We start from the raw sequence: 14,152 nt of genomic DNA, 5'->3' as shown, positions 1-14,152 counted from the left end.
ATAGCAACCACCGTCCCATTGATCCTATGGTCTTTGAACCCAAGCAGCCTCCCTTTCCAATGTTGATCCAAGTTGTCACAATCTTGAACATGATGAGTCCTGGTGGCTGCAGGTTGCATGAAAACCCAAGCTACTTTGTGGAACACTTGAGTCACCCACTCCCCATTAGAATCTCTGGTGTTGTACAAGACAACCCTTTCTACCTCACCTTTTGGCTTTCTTTGAGTAGTAGAGTTTGACATTGCTACAGAGGGAAAGGGGCTACAATAAGAGGGTGTGATGGTGGTTTTGAATGAGCTAGAGATGAAGGAAGAAGTAAATGTTTTTGGAGAGAGGGGGATGCAAAGGATTAAACCTTCAATGGAGAACCTTCAAGTGCAATAATGCAGCCATGGCAAGGAGACAAGAGGTGGTTGATAGAGTTTTTGTAGGTGCTCCAGCCATGGGAAGCTTGGAGATGATGGTCTAAGAAGATGTACCTGAAATGGTAAAAGAGGGTTAGAGAACTTTACCCCAATGTTGGAGCCATAGCCATGGATAGCTTGTAGATGATGGGCTATGAAGCGGTAGAAGAAAGGGTAGAAGAGGTGCTTGGTAAAGTCTCCACAAGTGCTGCAGGCATGGAGATCTTGGGGAGAGAGGATAGTGGAGGTGTAGATGAAAATTGGAAAGCACGTAGAGAGAGAGAGAGAGAGAGAAAGAGATTAGATTGTGAGCAGCTATGGAAAGCTTCCATATGTGTTGCAACCATAGCCATGGATAGCTTGTAGATGATGGGCTATGAAGTGGTAGAAGAAAAGGTAAAAGAGATGCTTGGTAAAGTCTCCACAAGTGCTGTAGCCATGGAGATCTTGGGGAGAGAGGACACTGGAGGTGTAGATGAAAATAGGAAAGCACATAGAGAGAGAGTGTGTGTTTAAATCCTGAGCAGCTATGTAAAGCTTCCATATGTGTTGCAGCTATGGAAAGCTTCCATATCTACTGTAGCTATGGAAAGCTTGAAGAGAGAGAGAGAGATAGATAGATAGATAGATTTAATTATCGTCCACGGAGGTGACATATGACCCATGGGACTAAAACAAAAACATTACATTTGTGTTTTCGGGGTGGAAGCGTTAGATACATATCAGTTAGGGACTGAGGGTCCATCAGGGGTAAAGGAAAAGGAAAGGATACAAGACAAAAAACAAAACCTAGGGGGCGTCCAGGCACAGGGGGAGCTGGCTTGGGAGTTCGAAACTCTTGAATGATGGCTTTATCGCCACGATAGACTGCGCATTTACCTTGTTTACGAGCTTCATGCATCTTTTTGAGCTGGCCTTCTTTGTGCCTGGGTTGGTTTGTAGTCAATTCCTCGGCAATCCAAAGGTTTTTCCCTTTCAGGTGATACGATTGGCACAACAACCTCGTCCGTTCTTCTGTTTTCTTGAAAGTGAGGATGCACTGTCCAAGAGGCACATGCCTATGTGTGCGTTGATCCAAGAGACAGTGTCCGACTCGATGTTGATTGGTTGAAGAATGTTGTTGAGCTTGACGATGGATTCTTCGAGGGAATCCTCCTCGGTGCACCATGGTGAGGAGAGTCCTCCAATCCTAATTTTGAGGGCAATGGATTCTTGTATCCGACATTCTTGTAAGGCTGCTTGTATGTCGTTCTCAATCTTCTTATGTGATGCCTTATTGGCTTCTTTCTGAGTTGTCTTGACAGTCTCGATGAGAGAAGCTTCAACTTCGAGTTTCTTTGCGAGAAAAGTTTCACTCTCCGTTGCTTTTGTATCCTCGAGCTTACACAAACGTTTTTTCAGTTCATCATTCTCCAAAGCAAGTTCTTGGATCTGAGTCTCTAGGGCCGTGATCCGTGCGTCTTGGCGAGCGGCGAGATCTTTCCTGGGCGCAGCTGCCATAGCAAGAAAACTCTTGCGTGTGTCAGAGGTCGGTGTGTTGAAAGAAGTCATGATTGAGAAATCTTCGATCTGCTGTGCGAGATCCTTTGTCTGTGGGTAAGCCTACTGTGGGAACCTGCTCTTGTGACTTTTGACAGTGACCTTAGTGTAAAAAAATAAAATATGATGAGCTCTATTCAGAAAGCCGCTCAAGCCTACTCACTGAGGTCAAGAGGGTCGGGTCGGGATGTCGAGGGGGCTGACTGCGCACCCTGCACTGGGTAGGTCGGGAGGTCGAGAGCTCGGGCTGGCTGACTACGCCGTTGGCGCCTGTTGTCTGAGGATGAAGGGGCAAGGTCGGCGGTCGAGCTGAGGCAAGGGGTGGGGGGGGCAAGGCTCAGGTCTTAACGCCCTCCCAAGGGCTACCCTCGCCCAAGGGGGGACATGGTGACACAGGGCAGAGGTTACGCTGAGGTTACACTAGGGCACAGAGAGAGAGAGAGAGAGAGAGAGAGAGAGAGAGAGAGAGAGAGAGAGAGAGAGAGAGAGAGAGAGGAGCATAAGGAGGAGGAGGAGGTAGAATGGAGGGTAATGGTTGAGAAATGCATATTTGGGTGAAAGAAAATAGATTTTTTACCATGTATTTGTTTAGGGGAGCTTTTGAGGAGTGAAAAGTGAGGTTTAGAGATTTTTTTTTTTTTGAAATTTTAGGGTTACTTTATGGCCACTCATGAAAATGGAGGGAACCCCCCCCTTCCCCTTTTCTCTCTCTTTCTAGGGGACAAAGCTATAATGAGGGGAACATATAGGCCCCCATGCCCCCTCCTACCCTACTTTGTTGAGGCTATAGTTGTGGCCACCACCCTCTTCCTCTTGGTCCATGCTTAATCACCCCTTAAGCTAAAGAGCCCATTTGGGGTTCATATTTTTCCTAATGTTGTGGATTTCAATATGTAGGTTTTCAAACTGAAAATCAATGAAGTCAACATCTACAATCTGAGGAACATGATTATCAAAGATGCGGCGAAAGCGCACATGGAAATGGATGATGAGGATCTTGAGCTTCACATCAACAAGAGAAAATTTTTAGAAATAAAGAATTTGTTGGCTGTTAATCGGGAAACTTTGGAGGACGCTTATGAGGCGGTCTCCAAAGTTGGATACTTCATGGAAAAGATCCAGGGCATGATAAATGCTTTAAAGGTGTAAACTTTGTTGTAGCTAGTCGGCACTACAGTCGGGTCATGTTTTGTAATGAGGGAGAGTCTCCCTGGGTATGGACTGAGAGTCATGTAAGATGTGATGGCACTGCTCTAATTTTGTCTTCTCTCTTCTTTTGTTAATATAAAGTTCACTGCTTTTCTGGAAAAAAAAAGCATGGGATACTTTGTTTAACAAATTAAAATCAAGTCCACAACCAGTTATAGTTTAACAGAGAATCAAACAGTTAAAGCCAAAGGTAGCTAGATTAAATGCTTACATATAAAAACCATGTATAACTCATTCAAGTTATATATTAATGAACCAACCACCTACAGTAAAGCTGGGTTTCTTCGATCTGTACTCTAATTAAGCCCATCTATTCTTGCAAGCATGGCATTAGAGACTAAGCAACACTAAAACTAGGTTTCTTCTTGCACTATTAAGTTCAAAATCGGAAGCGTAGTGTACATGCCCGGGGAGGTCACCTAATAAAAAATGTAACCTATCACGTGAGTTCTTAAAACTTACAGAAATATATATACATAAGGGCAATATTTTTTCAAATTTGAAAAAAACTTACAGATTTTAAAAGAAAAGGGTACATTATATTCTTACTAAAATTCACAGATAAGGGGTTTTACAAACATGTCTTGAACGCACGTGATATGGTAGTTTTACACATAGTGAACCCCCCGAGTGTACATGATGAACCTTTGATAGTGGGATTAAATGCACCTAGTCAATTCAGAGAACTCCGCAAGGGCTTAATGCCTACAGTTGGAGGATTGCGACAGGCTATGCTAGTTCACGACACCTTCTTCAAGATGTCAAATTGAAGCCTCCACAGTTGATTTGGGCAACTTTCTCACGATGGACCAGACAAGCGTTTAGTGACAACTGCTATTGCGGATGAATCCATGTGAGGTGTGTGGGACAACGTCTACGTTGTTTCTGTTTAGGTACTCTTGATGGCAGCATGGCTGCTATACCGTCTCAAATGGAACAAGTTGAGAGAGGGATGCAAGCATTGGCAGCTCCTTCACATGAGCTGGGATGAGCTGAGAGACAGAGGGAGTGCTGCATCAGGCGTTGGCAGCTCCTACGCATCTGGAACGAGAGAGAGAGAGAGAGAGAGAGAGAGAGAGAGAGAGAGAGAGAGAGAGAGAGAGAGAGAGAGAGAGCAGTAAGTGATGGCGTCATGGGTGCTAGTGTACCTCCTCACCTACTATGATAGCTCCATGCAATGGCGACGTGGCTATATATGCCGCAGTTGTTGAGAGATAGATAGACTTTATTATCATCCTCAGAGGTCAAATATGACCTATGGGACCAAAGTTACATGTGATGTAGTATGTGTATGGCTGATGAGTGACTCGATGCTCCAAAATTGTGTTGATGAGAGTCACAATGGTGAGACCACACTGTGGCTAGGAGAGAAAAGTGTGTAGGTCTAAGTCATGGCTGAAAATGTGAGAAGCAAGTTCGGATGTGACCGAAAGCTGAGCACTCTAGTAGTGTGTGGTACTCAGATTCCACTTGTTGTGAGCATAATATGCACAGTCAATTTGACTCTTCTCCATTTCCCCAATGTCCTATCTCGCATTGAAGGAAATGGGAGCTAAGCCAAATGGCTGTGATCGTGTGTATCACTGACCAAGGATAGACTCAAGCATGTAAGTGTGAGTACAACTTCCTCGTTCAGCGAAGAACATGGTTTTGTAGTTGGGGGCAATATGGGTGGTGTAATGTATGAAGCATGACCCACCGGATTTCTTCCAAGCCGTTATACATTGACATTGTAGAAAAGCTTCACTAGTGCATTCCATCTCCCAAACCACTTCTTTATGTTTTGCATCCATCCGGTGCTCAAGATCTTGCTTTTATGCATGTTTTGAGCTTTTTTTCTTGCTTCCCATGCAATTATAGGAAGTCAATGTGAGGGGTTTTGATGTATCTTTATCATGTACTCCACAATCCTTTCCATGCCCATAACCTCAATTGGAAGAGATCCCGACTCAAGAAGTAGGAGCATATACGGTGTTTGTGTCATAACTTGGAGAGAGTTTGTAAGAAAACGATTCTCAAACTCTTTCCAAGTAGATTTTGAGATGCTCCCGCCCCACACTTCAACTCCATAAAAAAGAACCGGTGTCACCAATGCATCAAAAGGGTACTTCTTGAGAACCCAACACTTGATGTTTCCCGCATTACACATGTTCTCAAATGCATAATATGCTCTCTTTCGCTTCCAAATGATGCATAGCACATTCATGCCACTTGTGATTTGACGAAACCTCAAGGCCAAGGTACTTAAAAGATCTTAACAACTTCAAGTGTCTCATTGTTGTACACAATGCATGGCTTCTCCTTATGTTTGGTTTTCACAAGCATAACCTTTGTTTTGGATTCCTTCACAATCAGCCCACTATGCAAGCAAAAGTTTTTAAGAACAACCATAAGCTTTTGGGCATCTTCTAAAGTGTGTGCTAGAAGCACTACATCATCTTCATACAACAAAAGCGCGCGCGCGTGAGAGAGAGAGAGAGAGAGAGAGAGAGAGAGAGAGAGAGAGAGAGAGAGAGAGAACTTCAAGTGTCTCATTGTTGTACACAATGTATGGCTTCTCCTTATGGTTGGTTTTCACAAGCATACCCTTTGTTTTGGATTCCTTCACAATCAGCCCACTATGCAAGCAAAAGTTTTGAAGAACAACCATAAGCTTTTGTGCATCTTCTAAAGTGTGTGATAGAAGCACTACATCATCCGCATACAACAAAAGCGCACGCATGAGAGAGAGAGAGAGAGAGAAGATGAACATGGTAGCAGCTAGCACCATGTGGACTCACAAAAAAGCGTGTCTCAGCTTAATATCATGTCGTTTTCAATTTTAAAAATGTATGTTGAGGGCAATGGGAAAAGGAAAATATATGCCTCAAAATAGAAAAAATAGTCTGAAATTTTGAAAAAATAACCCAATTTTTGAAATCTCGTCTTGACAAATTCAAGGAAAGGAATTTTGTATGTTTGGGAAAAAGATTTTCCATGCCCTAGATAATTCCTCTTTGAGACTGCCAATAGACCCCACACTTCAAAATTTCCCGAAATACCCTTGTCCCAATTTAGGTGCCAATTTAGGAGTGCCCCGCCCTAATTGTTTTTGTAAATGGAATTCTACTTTTTTAGAGCATTTTGTCCTCTTTAAAATGGATAGAGTAGCAAATACCTCTTGACCTGATATGTATGAGGTATTTCGTGCATGAGGGAGTCAACCCCCGCAAGTACATGACTACAACCTTTTGCACAGATTAGCGCACAGATCAGTGAAACATCAATCTATAACATCATCAGTACTTATAAACATTATCTGCTCACTTATTTACTCCTTATGTACTTTGGATGACTCGAGATCCCGACATTGAATTAGAAGAAGAAATAGTCATATCAGACTATGTGGCCAAATGCTATCGTACGTCACATATATTGAACATATATAGCAGATACCTATTGATCTATATATATATATATATATATATATACTTTATAGTCTTTTGTGAAATATATGGCAAATCAAACGATTAATTATCTATAACTTGATATTCTACGTGTATATACCAAGTTGTATATATACATAGACATTGTTCATCTATACACGAGGTATCATAATTGTTGTAGGTTATTGTTTGTATCCTATCTCGCTATCCAACTAGACCATACATGCAGTACTATCATTATTCTCATGCACTATATTTATAGATCACATATTGTAGTGTGCTCACTACAAGACACTTAGAGAGAGAGACTGGACCAAACTAAGCTTGCCCTCAACAAGTGAGGCAGCTCCTTATATTGAGCACTCGAAAGGTTACATGCCAAAAACAATAGAAGTGTCCTCCCACACTAGGTGGTCGGACACACGACCACACACCACACCTCCCCTCTTAGGGAGAAAAAGATGGACATCTTTTTTACAATTTTGGTTGGAGAAGGGACTCGACAAAAGAGGGATCAACTCCAATGCCTCATCTGGGGGGAGTGATCATACAACGGCTTCGGGGCTAAGGGACTGAGCTTGGGGGCTGGACTCGTCATCATGCCAATCATCATCAAGGCATGGAACTCGAACATCTCGCTTATGCAAACATCAGGTCGCTATCCCAATGAAATGGACAAGATGAGGAAGGACTGACTGAGGATTAGGTGCGAAATTTTTTGCGACATACATCATCTCCATAAAGGGGTTCGGTGTGATCGAGTAAGACAAAGACTAGGAAAAACCTACTACAAAGAAAGAGACCTTAAAACTTAAACTGAATCATGGAGATCGATTACTACTTTTGCAAATGAACAGACTAGGCACCTCTGCACCAAAGATGCAGCAACTCCTATGTCTGTGAAAAACCCCTGAATATGATTCTGGATTTTGTACTTCTTCTAGAACTCGACCTACGTGAGCTGTGGGAAATTTACACCAGCGTTGAACTCTTTCTAAAAGCAAGACTTGATTAGAACAAAGCAGCATGCAGTAAACACCACGGAGAGTGCAGCGAATGCCAATGAGGAAAATTTGCAGTTATTTTATCGGGCATGCAATTGAGGCTTGGGCAGCACCTCGAACTGCTCAAGAAGTGCTTCTTGGACTTTGTTATCGAAAGAAAAGCCCACAAAAAACAAGCTGTAAGCTTCCTGTGATTGACGATGCAAGCCTAGGACTGATCAGCTGCTAAATGTGCCATTGCCATGGCTCCTTCTCCACAAGGAGCAGCTCTCGTTTCGTGATCGTTTTTGGCAGCGACCTCCACAAGCTTCCTTGTCGCGTCTAGGATTGGGACTCATTTCTTTGAAGAAAAGAAGATGGCCTAGCAGCGATGAGAGTAGTTGTGCAAGTATTTTTGCTTGCTAGCTAGCTGACGTGCGCATGAACGCGCATGCACGAAAACTCCAGATTGGGCTGTCGTTAACTGAGGCGTATGGGTGTGAGCAGGTGCTGATGTGATAGTGTATTGCCAACTCAAAGTGAGATTGAGATGATCATACAAGATGACAACCAGCCAAGACTGTGGTAGGGCTTCAAGAAGGTGTTTTGACAAGCTCCAATGATAATGAACGAGAAATAGTCAAGGAACCAGAATGCAGTAGAAACTGTAGCAGGGGCAATGAATCATGGGCAACCTATGACAACTGAAGAAACATCAGAAAAGCTTAGAACAAGAGAAAAGATTACATAGGATCTTGTAGCAGTCGATGGAGGGGCACTAGCGTGACAAGAGGTGTTGTGTATGCAAGAGCGGCGACAAGGGCCGCTATAGCGACGTGTGTGGAGCAGAAGGTAAATGGCAGGCTGGCACGATACAGGTCGGCATAAAATTTTGGCTGCGGCTGAAAAGGTGAGCACTAGCAAAGGGCACTAAGTTTCTCTCTCTCGCTACCCTGTGTCAAGCAATAACTCCATGCTTGCATGCAAAAAGCAAGAACTGAAATCAAGAATTGCCTCTTAACTGCCCGCCGTCTCCACCAATGTAGTGTGCTCACTACAAGACACTTAGAGAGAGAGACTGGACCAAACTAAGCTTGCCCTCAACGAGTGAGGCAGCTCCTTATATTGAGCACTGGAAAGGTTACATGCCAAGAGCAACAGAAGTGTCCTCCCACACTAGGTGGTCGGACACATGACCACACACCACAATATATCATAAAGATCTTACCATAATTATTATCGTGCGTTATTATATATCACTCATTAGCTTAGTATATGTCTAATTTATATCCTATCAAGTGGATATGAGAAACATGCATATTATCCATCCCAAAAAGAGGTAGCATAGCTCTACTTTATATCCTAATTTGTTATCCAACAAGACTGTAGGTATTGTAATTATTATCGCGTATTATTTATATCATATTCATGGTTATTAATGTGGCTCATCATCTCTCTGAGTGTTCCATTATTGTAACTCTTCTCCTCCCCTTTGTAAATTCTTTTAGCACCCAACTTGGTGCTTCCATTCAATAGAAGAGAGCTAGAGATAATATCAAAAAGTTAGTTCTATAGACAGATAGATATTATAGCTAGTTATGATGATACCTTGATATACATTTTGACCTAATTTATAGTTTTTGTTTTAAATGCATCTTGATCCCAATATGTACGTAACACCTTCTGAAGGGTATCATTGTAGTCCACATATATTATATATATAAATATGTAGCACAAACCTCCTTTTTAAGATCTATCCTTTTTTATTTATAAAGCCTCCCTATCGTAGACTAATGTGATACCATAGGGTAACCCTTAGTTAATACCACAAGAATCAAATGGTCAAATACCTCACATGGTGCACATATGTAGTTTAAATATGAACATACCTCTTCATACATATATTTGTTTAATTTATAGGTTTGTCTTCATTAGAGAATTAATACATGCATGGAGAGAATAAGGATTTTTGAACTAGACAAGGGGATTACACTTGTTATAGTGCATACTTTCATTAATATCGTAAACTATTCATTTAATAACATCTAGGGCCAAAACCTGTTAGGTGTTTCCAGCATTCTACTAGGTGCTATTCTCCTACTTTCATGGAGTTAGATAATGGTCATATCACTATCCAAATAATCATACTTTCAATGTTATCAACCTAAGTTTAGTTGTACTCCACATTTCAGTATGAAGGACTTATCTATTTTCACACTAAATGGTGTCAAGATCTCATCTCCCATGCATCACACATGTCATAGAGACTCCTCAAAGAGGTATACCTTTGTCGTAGTACATGGGCGGCTCCGCACGAGGCGGGGTTCTACCCCCACCACTTGTTAGCTTTTTGCCACATATCTTAACTACTGCCACCACACACATACTCTATGTCGAGATGAGGTGAGCGTAGCAAGCTTCTTTTCCAACTATGTCAACTTTTGGAGAGTTGAGACTCCCAAGCTTCGTTTGCTGACGATAGTGGGCTGGTGGTTCTACCCCCTGCCGTGAGGATCCTCCCTATTTCAAGCAAGAAAACCTACAAATTCAAGAGAATTTGGGTCTCTTAGAGCTACATCTCTATCCGCCCGAATGCTCACCCTATAGCACAAGTGTTTGCAACAAGTTGGGCTAGGGTATTGAGAACAGGGGTGGCACCCTTGCATGCGGATGTCCCCAATGTTCGAGAAAGGTCTACCTCAGCAAACGGTTGAAAATCAATATTAGCCAATTGCAAACCAAGGTAGAGGGAAGAAAAATTGGTAAGATATACAAGTAAATAGTTCAAAAATCTTGCAACTTTAGAAAGTCTACTAGTGTTTCCAGATTACATCTTGGCAAAGAGCCGTCTATGAAAGAATACTTTCCCAAACACTAGTAGCTCTTGCAAGTCATGGGCGGGATGTAGCTCTAATTTTTCCTTTAAAAAATGGCCCAAAATGTGAATTCTTACATGCAAGAGTCGCGTCCCTCTCCAACAATTTTTGGGAAATTATGTCTCAGCTTAATATCGTGTCGTTTTCAATTGTAAAAATGCCGGTTGAAGGCAAGGGGGAAAGGAGAAATTCCGTCCCAAAATAGTGAATAGTGTAAAAACCCAGTAAATAACCTAATTTTTAAATATTTTCGCTTGGAAAATTCAAGGAAAGGAATTTTGTATGTTTGGAAAAATGTTTTTTCCCAAACTCTGCGAGTCTTCAGGCTCTGATCCTCATCTACTCTATTATTCCAGGTGAAGCGGTGCGAGTTGGTCCATGTTGGTTGGCGGCAAGCTCTAGCATGTTGCAAGTTGAACTAGGGCTTGGGAAAATCTAAAATCTCAACAAGTAAAATATCTCCTTTACCTAATCGGAACCGGCTTCATTGAATTTGAAGAAGCTGAATCCTTTTCAAAACAAGATGAATCGGATTTTTTCCTTTTCAATAAATTTTCAAAGATTTTTGTTGTGAACAAGAAGCCGACTTCTAAATTAAAACTGAGTTTTAACACACCCATAATCCACTATTGTGTTTACTCATGACTACAACTCAACGTTTAATACTAGTTTATAGAGTTAAACATCCAACCAGAAGATTGACAAAGCTTAAAAACTCTATCAAGGAGTTACAATCAACACAACAATAAAGAACAAAGATAACATGTCGCAATTAATCAAACACTTTTGAGCCAATCCAAGATGTCTATAGTGACTGGCAACAATCGACTTTGATAGAATGCTGCAAAATTGTAAATTTAAAACATAGAGATATCCGTAAGAATAATAAGATGTACATTTATTTCCATGCTTGAAAAAGCTTGAATTTGACCTTTTTGGTAGAAAATTGAGATTCATATTTGTCGTTCCTCAAACCGCAAAAGAATTTGCAAAGGGACATTTATAAAAGCACAAAGTATAACTAATTGGCATAAACGAGAGAGTAGGGGGATTGAACCCCATTACAATCAATGATGATAGCTATGCCAAGCTCTCTTGGGGGAGGAGAGGAGTAAACACTCTCAGCCACGACCAATGGCAAATTGTATTTACTCCTCTTTCCCCTTTCAGGATTAGTAAGGTAGATGAAAAATAAATAATCAAAAGTAACAAATAAAAATAGTAGATAGCCATACCTTGTTTACTGTAGAATCAAGCTACATATACCTTGTGACGTGAACAAATGTCAATGCACCTTAGCATCCCATAACATGGTGCTCTTCTCCAACTCTGTTTTAGTCAACTTTGAAGGACCTTCTATGTTGATCTTCAAAAGTACATCCAAGGATTGTAACTGCATACTGTTTTATAATTTTGTCTTAATCCTTGTTTGTGCGCTAAATCCTCTCTCACACATAGCATTAGAATAGCATTTCACTAAAGAAATCTGGCAAAATGGTCAAAATATTAGGATACAAGTCTCTCTATGATGCATTGCAAGTGATTGCATCTGTAACATCTGGCAGACTAAAACGTACCCGACTAATGGAAGCCTGTTGCTTGAAACTACCAAATTCCTTGATAAAATCAACCTCATCAATCAAAGAAGCAGAATTTATAATCTCTAAAGACTTCATTTTACCATAAAAGGAAGCTATTTATTTTACCTCTGACTTACCATAATCTCATAGAGCTTTCTCTAATATTGGATGATGTGTTGGAACTAAAATACCTAGCTTGCCGAAAATGGAATTGTCAGCAAATCATTCTTGAAGAGGCGCAATAACCTTCTTTTAAAAAGAAAACTCAAACTCTAAAGCACGCATTAGATCCATGCCAAAGACATCTCTCTAAATCTCAATATCAAAAAAAAAATTGCCACGAATAGCTCCTCACAAGTAAAACAAAAAACCTTTGTATGGTCCGTATTCTCGCAAAAATGTATAACCACTCGCATCAAGAATAAGTTAATTCTCATCAACATGAGGAGGATCAATGTAATACTGCTGAATTAAATTGATCTCTTTTTGAATGATCATAGACACGATAGTAACATTTACAAATTCTTTTTGAAATAACTTACTGACTATAGACATACCTTTCAGAATGTCTGCTAAAAAAAATAGACAATAAATATTTTCAAACTTAGACAAATCAGCAAAAAGAGTTGGAGCTTTTTCTTTTGTCTCCAATAGAATGGCATCAAGAGAAGAACATACCTTGCCTATTGCGGATGCACGACTTAGGCACCTGACATCAAATGTGTGCTCTAATCTTAAGATCAGGCATGCCAAATCCTTTTGAGTAATCCTTAACTCGTCAAGCCTCTTGTTAGAGTGATTGAAATGTGTGGCAATCGAATCAACAAGCTTCTCTAATGTTATTGCAATCTCAAAATTCTTTTGCAATAGAAGACATAGCCAAAGCTGTTCTTTGAGAAACACAATGAATAGATGTTAGAAAATGGATTTACATGTTTTTTTAAAAGCGTTGAAACACCATTCTCTCACCTTGTCATGGTTGAACACCCATCAGAACCAAACGTGGTTAGCTTTGAAAGATCAAAATTATTTCTTTTCAGCTCATCAAGAATGGCATTAAAGATAGACCTGGTAGTTCCATCACTTACACAAACTATGCCATAAAGCTATAGATGGGAATAGTACAATCATCAACGAGGTAGGACAAATAGATAATCAAGTGTCCATGCTTACTAATATCATTAGACTCATCAATCAAGACACCAAAGAAAGGACTTTGAGACACTTTTTTCAAAGTAGAGTTCACGAGACACCTTACCAATACAATGAACCATCTCGGCACAAGCCTTGTCTTCATTGTACAAGGATGTGGAATATGGCACTCGACAATCTTGCAAAAGAGAAATCATGTCAATAAATCCAAAAAATGCATAATTTTTCTTTGCCATATGATAGGCAACCCTAAAGAGAGTAAAGAGAGCCTCGTCTTTGAAGTTATCTGTCCTCTTCATGTTGTTTTAAATGCTTTCCTTTCCTTTTAAGAGGAAAGCATCCATTGCATTCACATGACATTCAGTTCGACAATGAGCTTTCAAGTTACTAACCTTAAAATTAATTGAACCATCTCTTGAATAGGCACTATGGTAATGAAGATATTTTAGAAAAAACTTATAATAAAATTTAGCTTCTTCTTCATTGTATACAAGCCAATCAAGCTTTTGTAGATAGTCATCTTGGAAAGCAGTACGCACCTCAATCCTTCTTTCCAATTCTAACCATTCTGCTAAAGACAATAAATAAATTTCACCAGTAGAAACTGTCTTTGGTAAGAAGATGAATCTCCTTTTGTTTTCTTGGAATTTATCTTAGAAGGTTCAAGCCCTACCCATTGAAGAAGCGTACCTTGTCGTTTCTTATTACCTTTTCCACCCCCTTTATTACCCTTTCCAAAATTATTGAAATCCATTTAAAACAGACTATAAAAACCATATCCACACACAAAAAAAGTTTAGGTTTACAAATGCCTAAATCTTTAAGCATGAGGGTTTTCAACTCCATGAAAGTAATATGTAGCATGCGGAAAATGCAGGGACATATTTACCAGATTTGATTTATCATCATCAAGACTCAAGGTGGACTTCCCAAGAACAAGTTGCAGCCCGCGAGCAACGGCAAGCTTTGTATTGCTTGCTACTC

General features: G+C 40.4%; 1 pseudogene; it reads right to left on the bottom strand.

Annotated features, from left to right (window-relative positions):
• Window positions 1-11,156: 11,156 nt before the first annotated feature.
• LOC147446694 (uncharacterized) lies at window positions 11,157-13,922 on the bottom strand (annotated as a pseudogene).
• Window positions 13,923-14,152: the final 230 nt, after the last annotated feature.

The sequence above is a fragment of the Adiantum capillus-veneris genome, chromosome 12, assembly GCF_014529385.1.
Source record: "Adiantum capillus-veneris isolate H3 chromosome 12, ASM1452938v2, whole genome shotgun sequence".
Taxonomy (NCBI): Eukaryota; Viridiplantae; Streptophyta; class Polypodiopsida; order Polypodiales; family Pteridaceae; genus Adiantum; species Adiantum capillus-veneris.
Note: the sequence above shows the minus strand (reverse complement) of the source record. Positions and strands in the feature narration are given on the sequence as shown.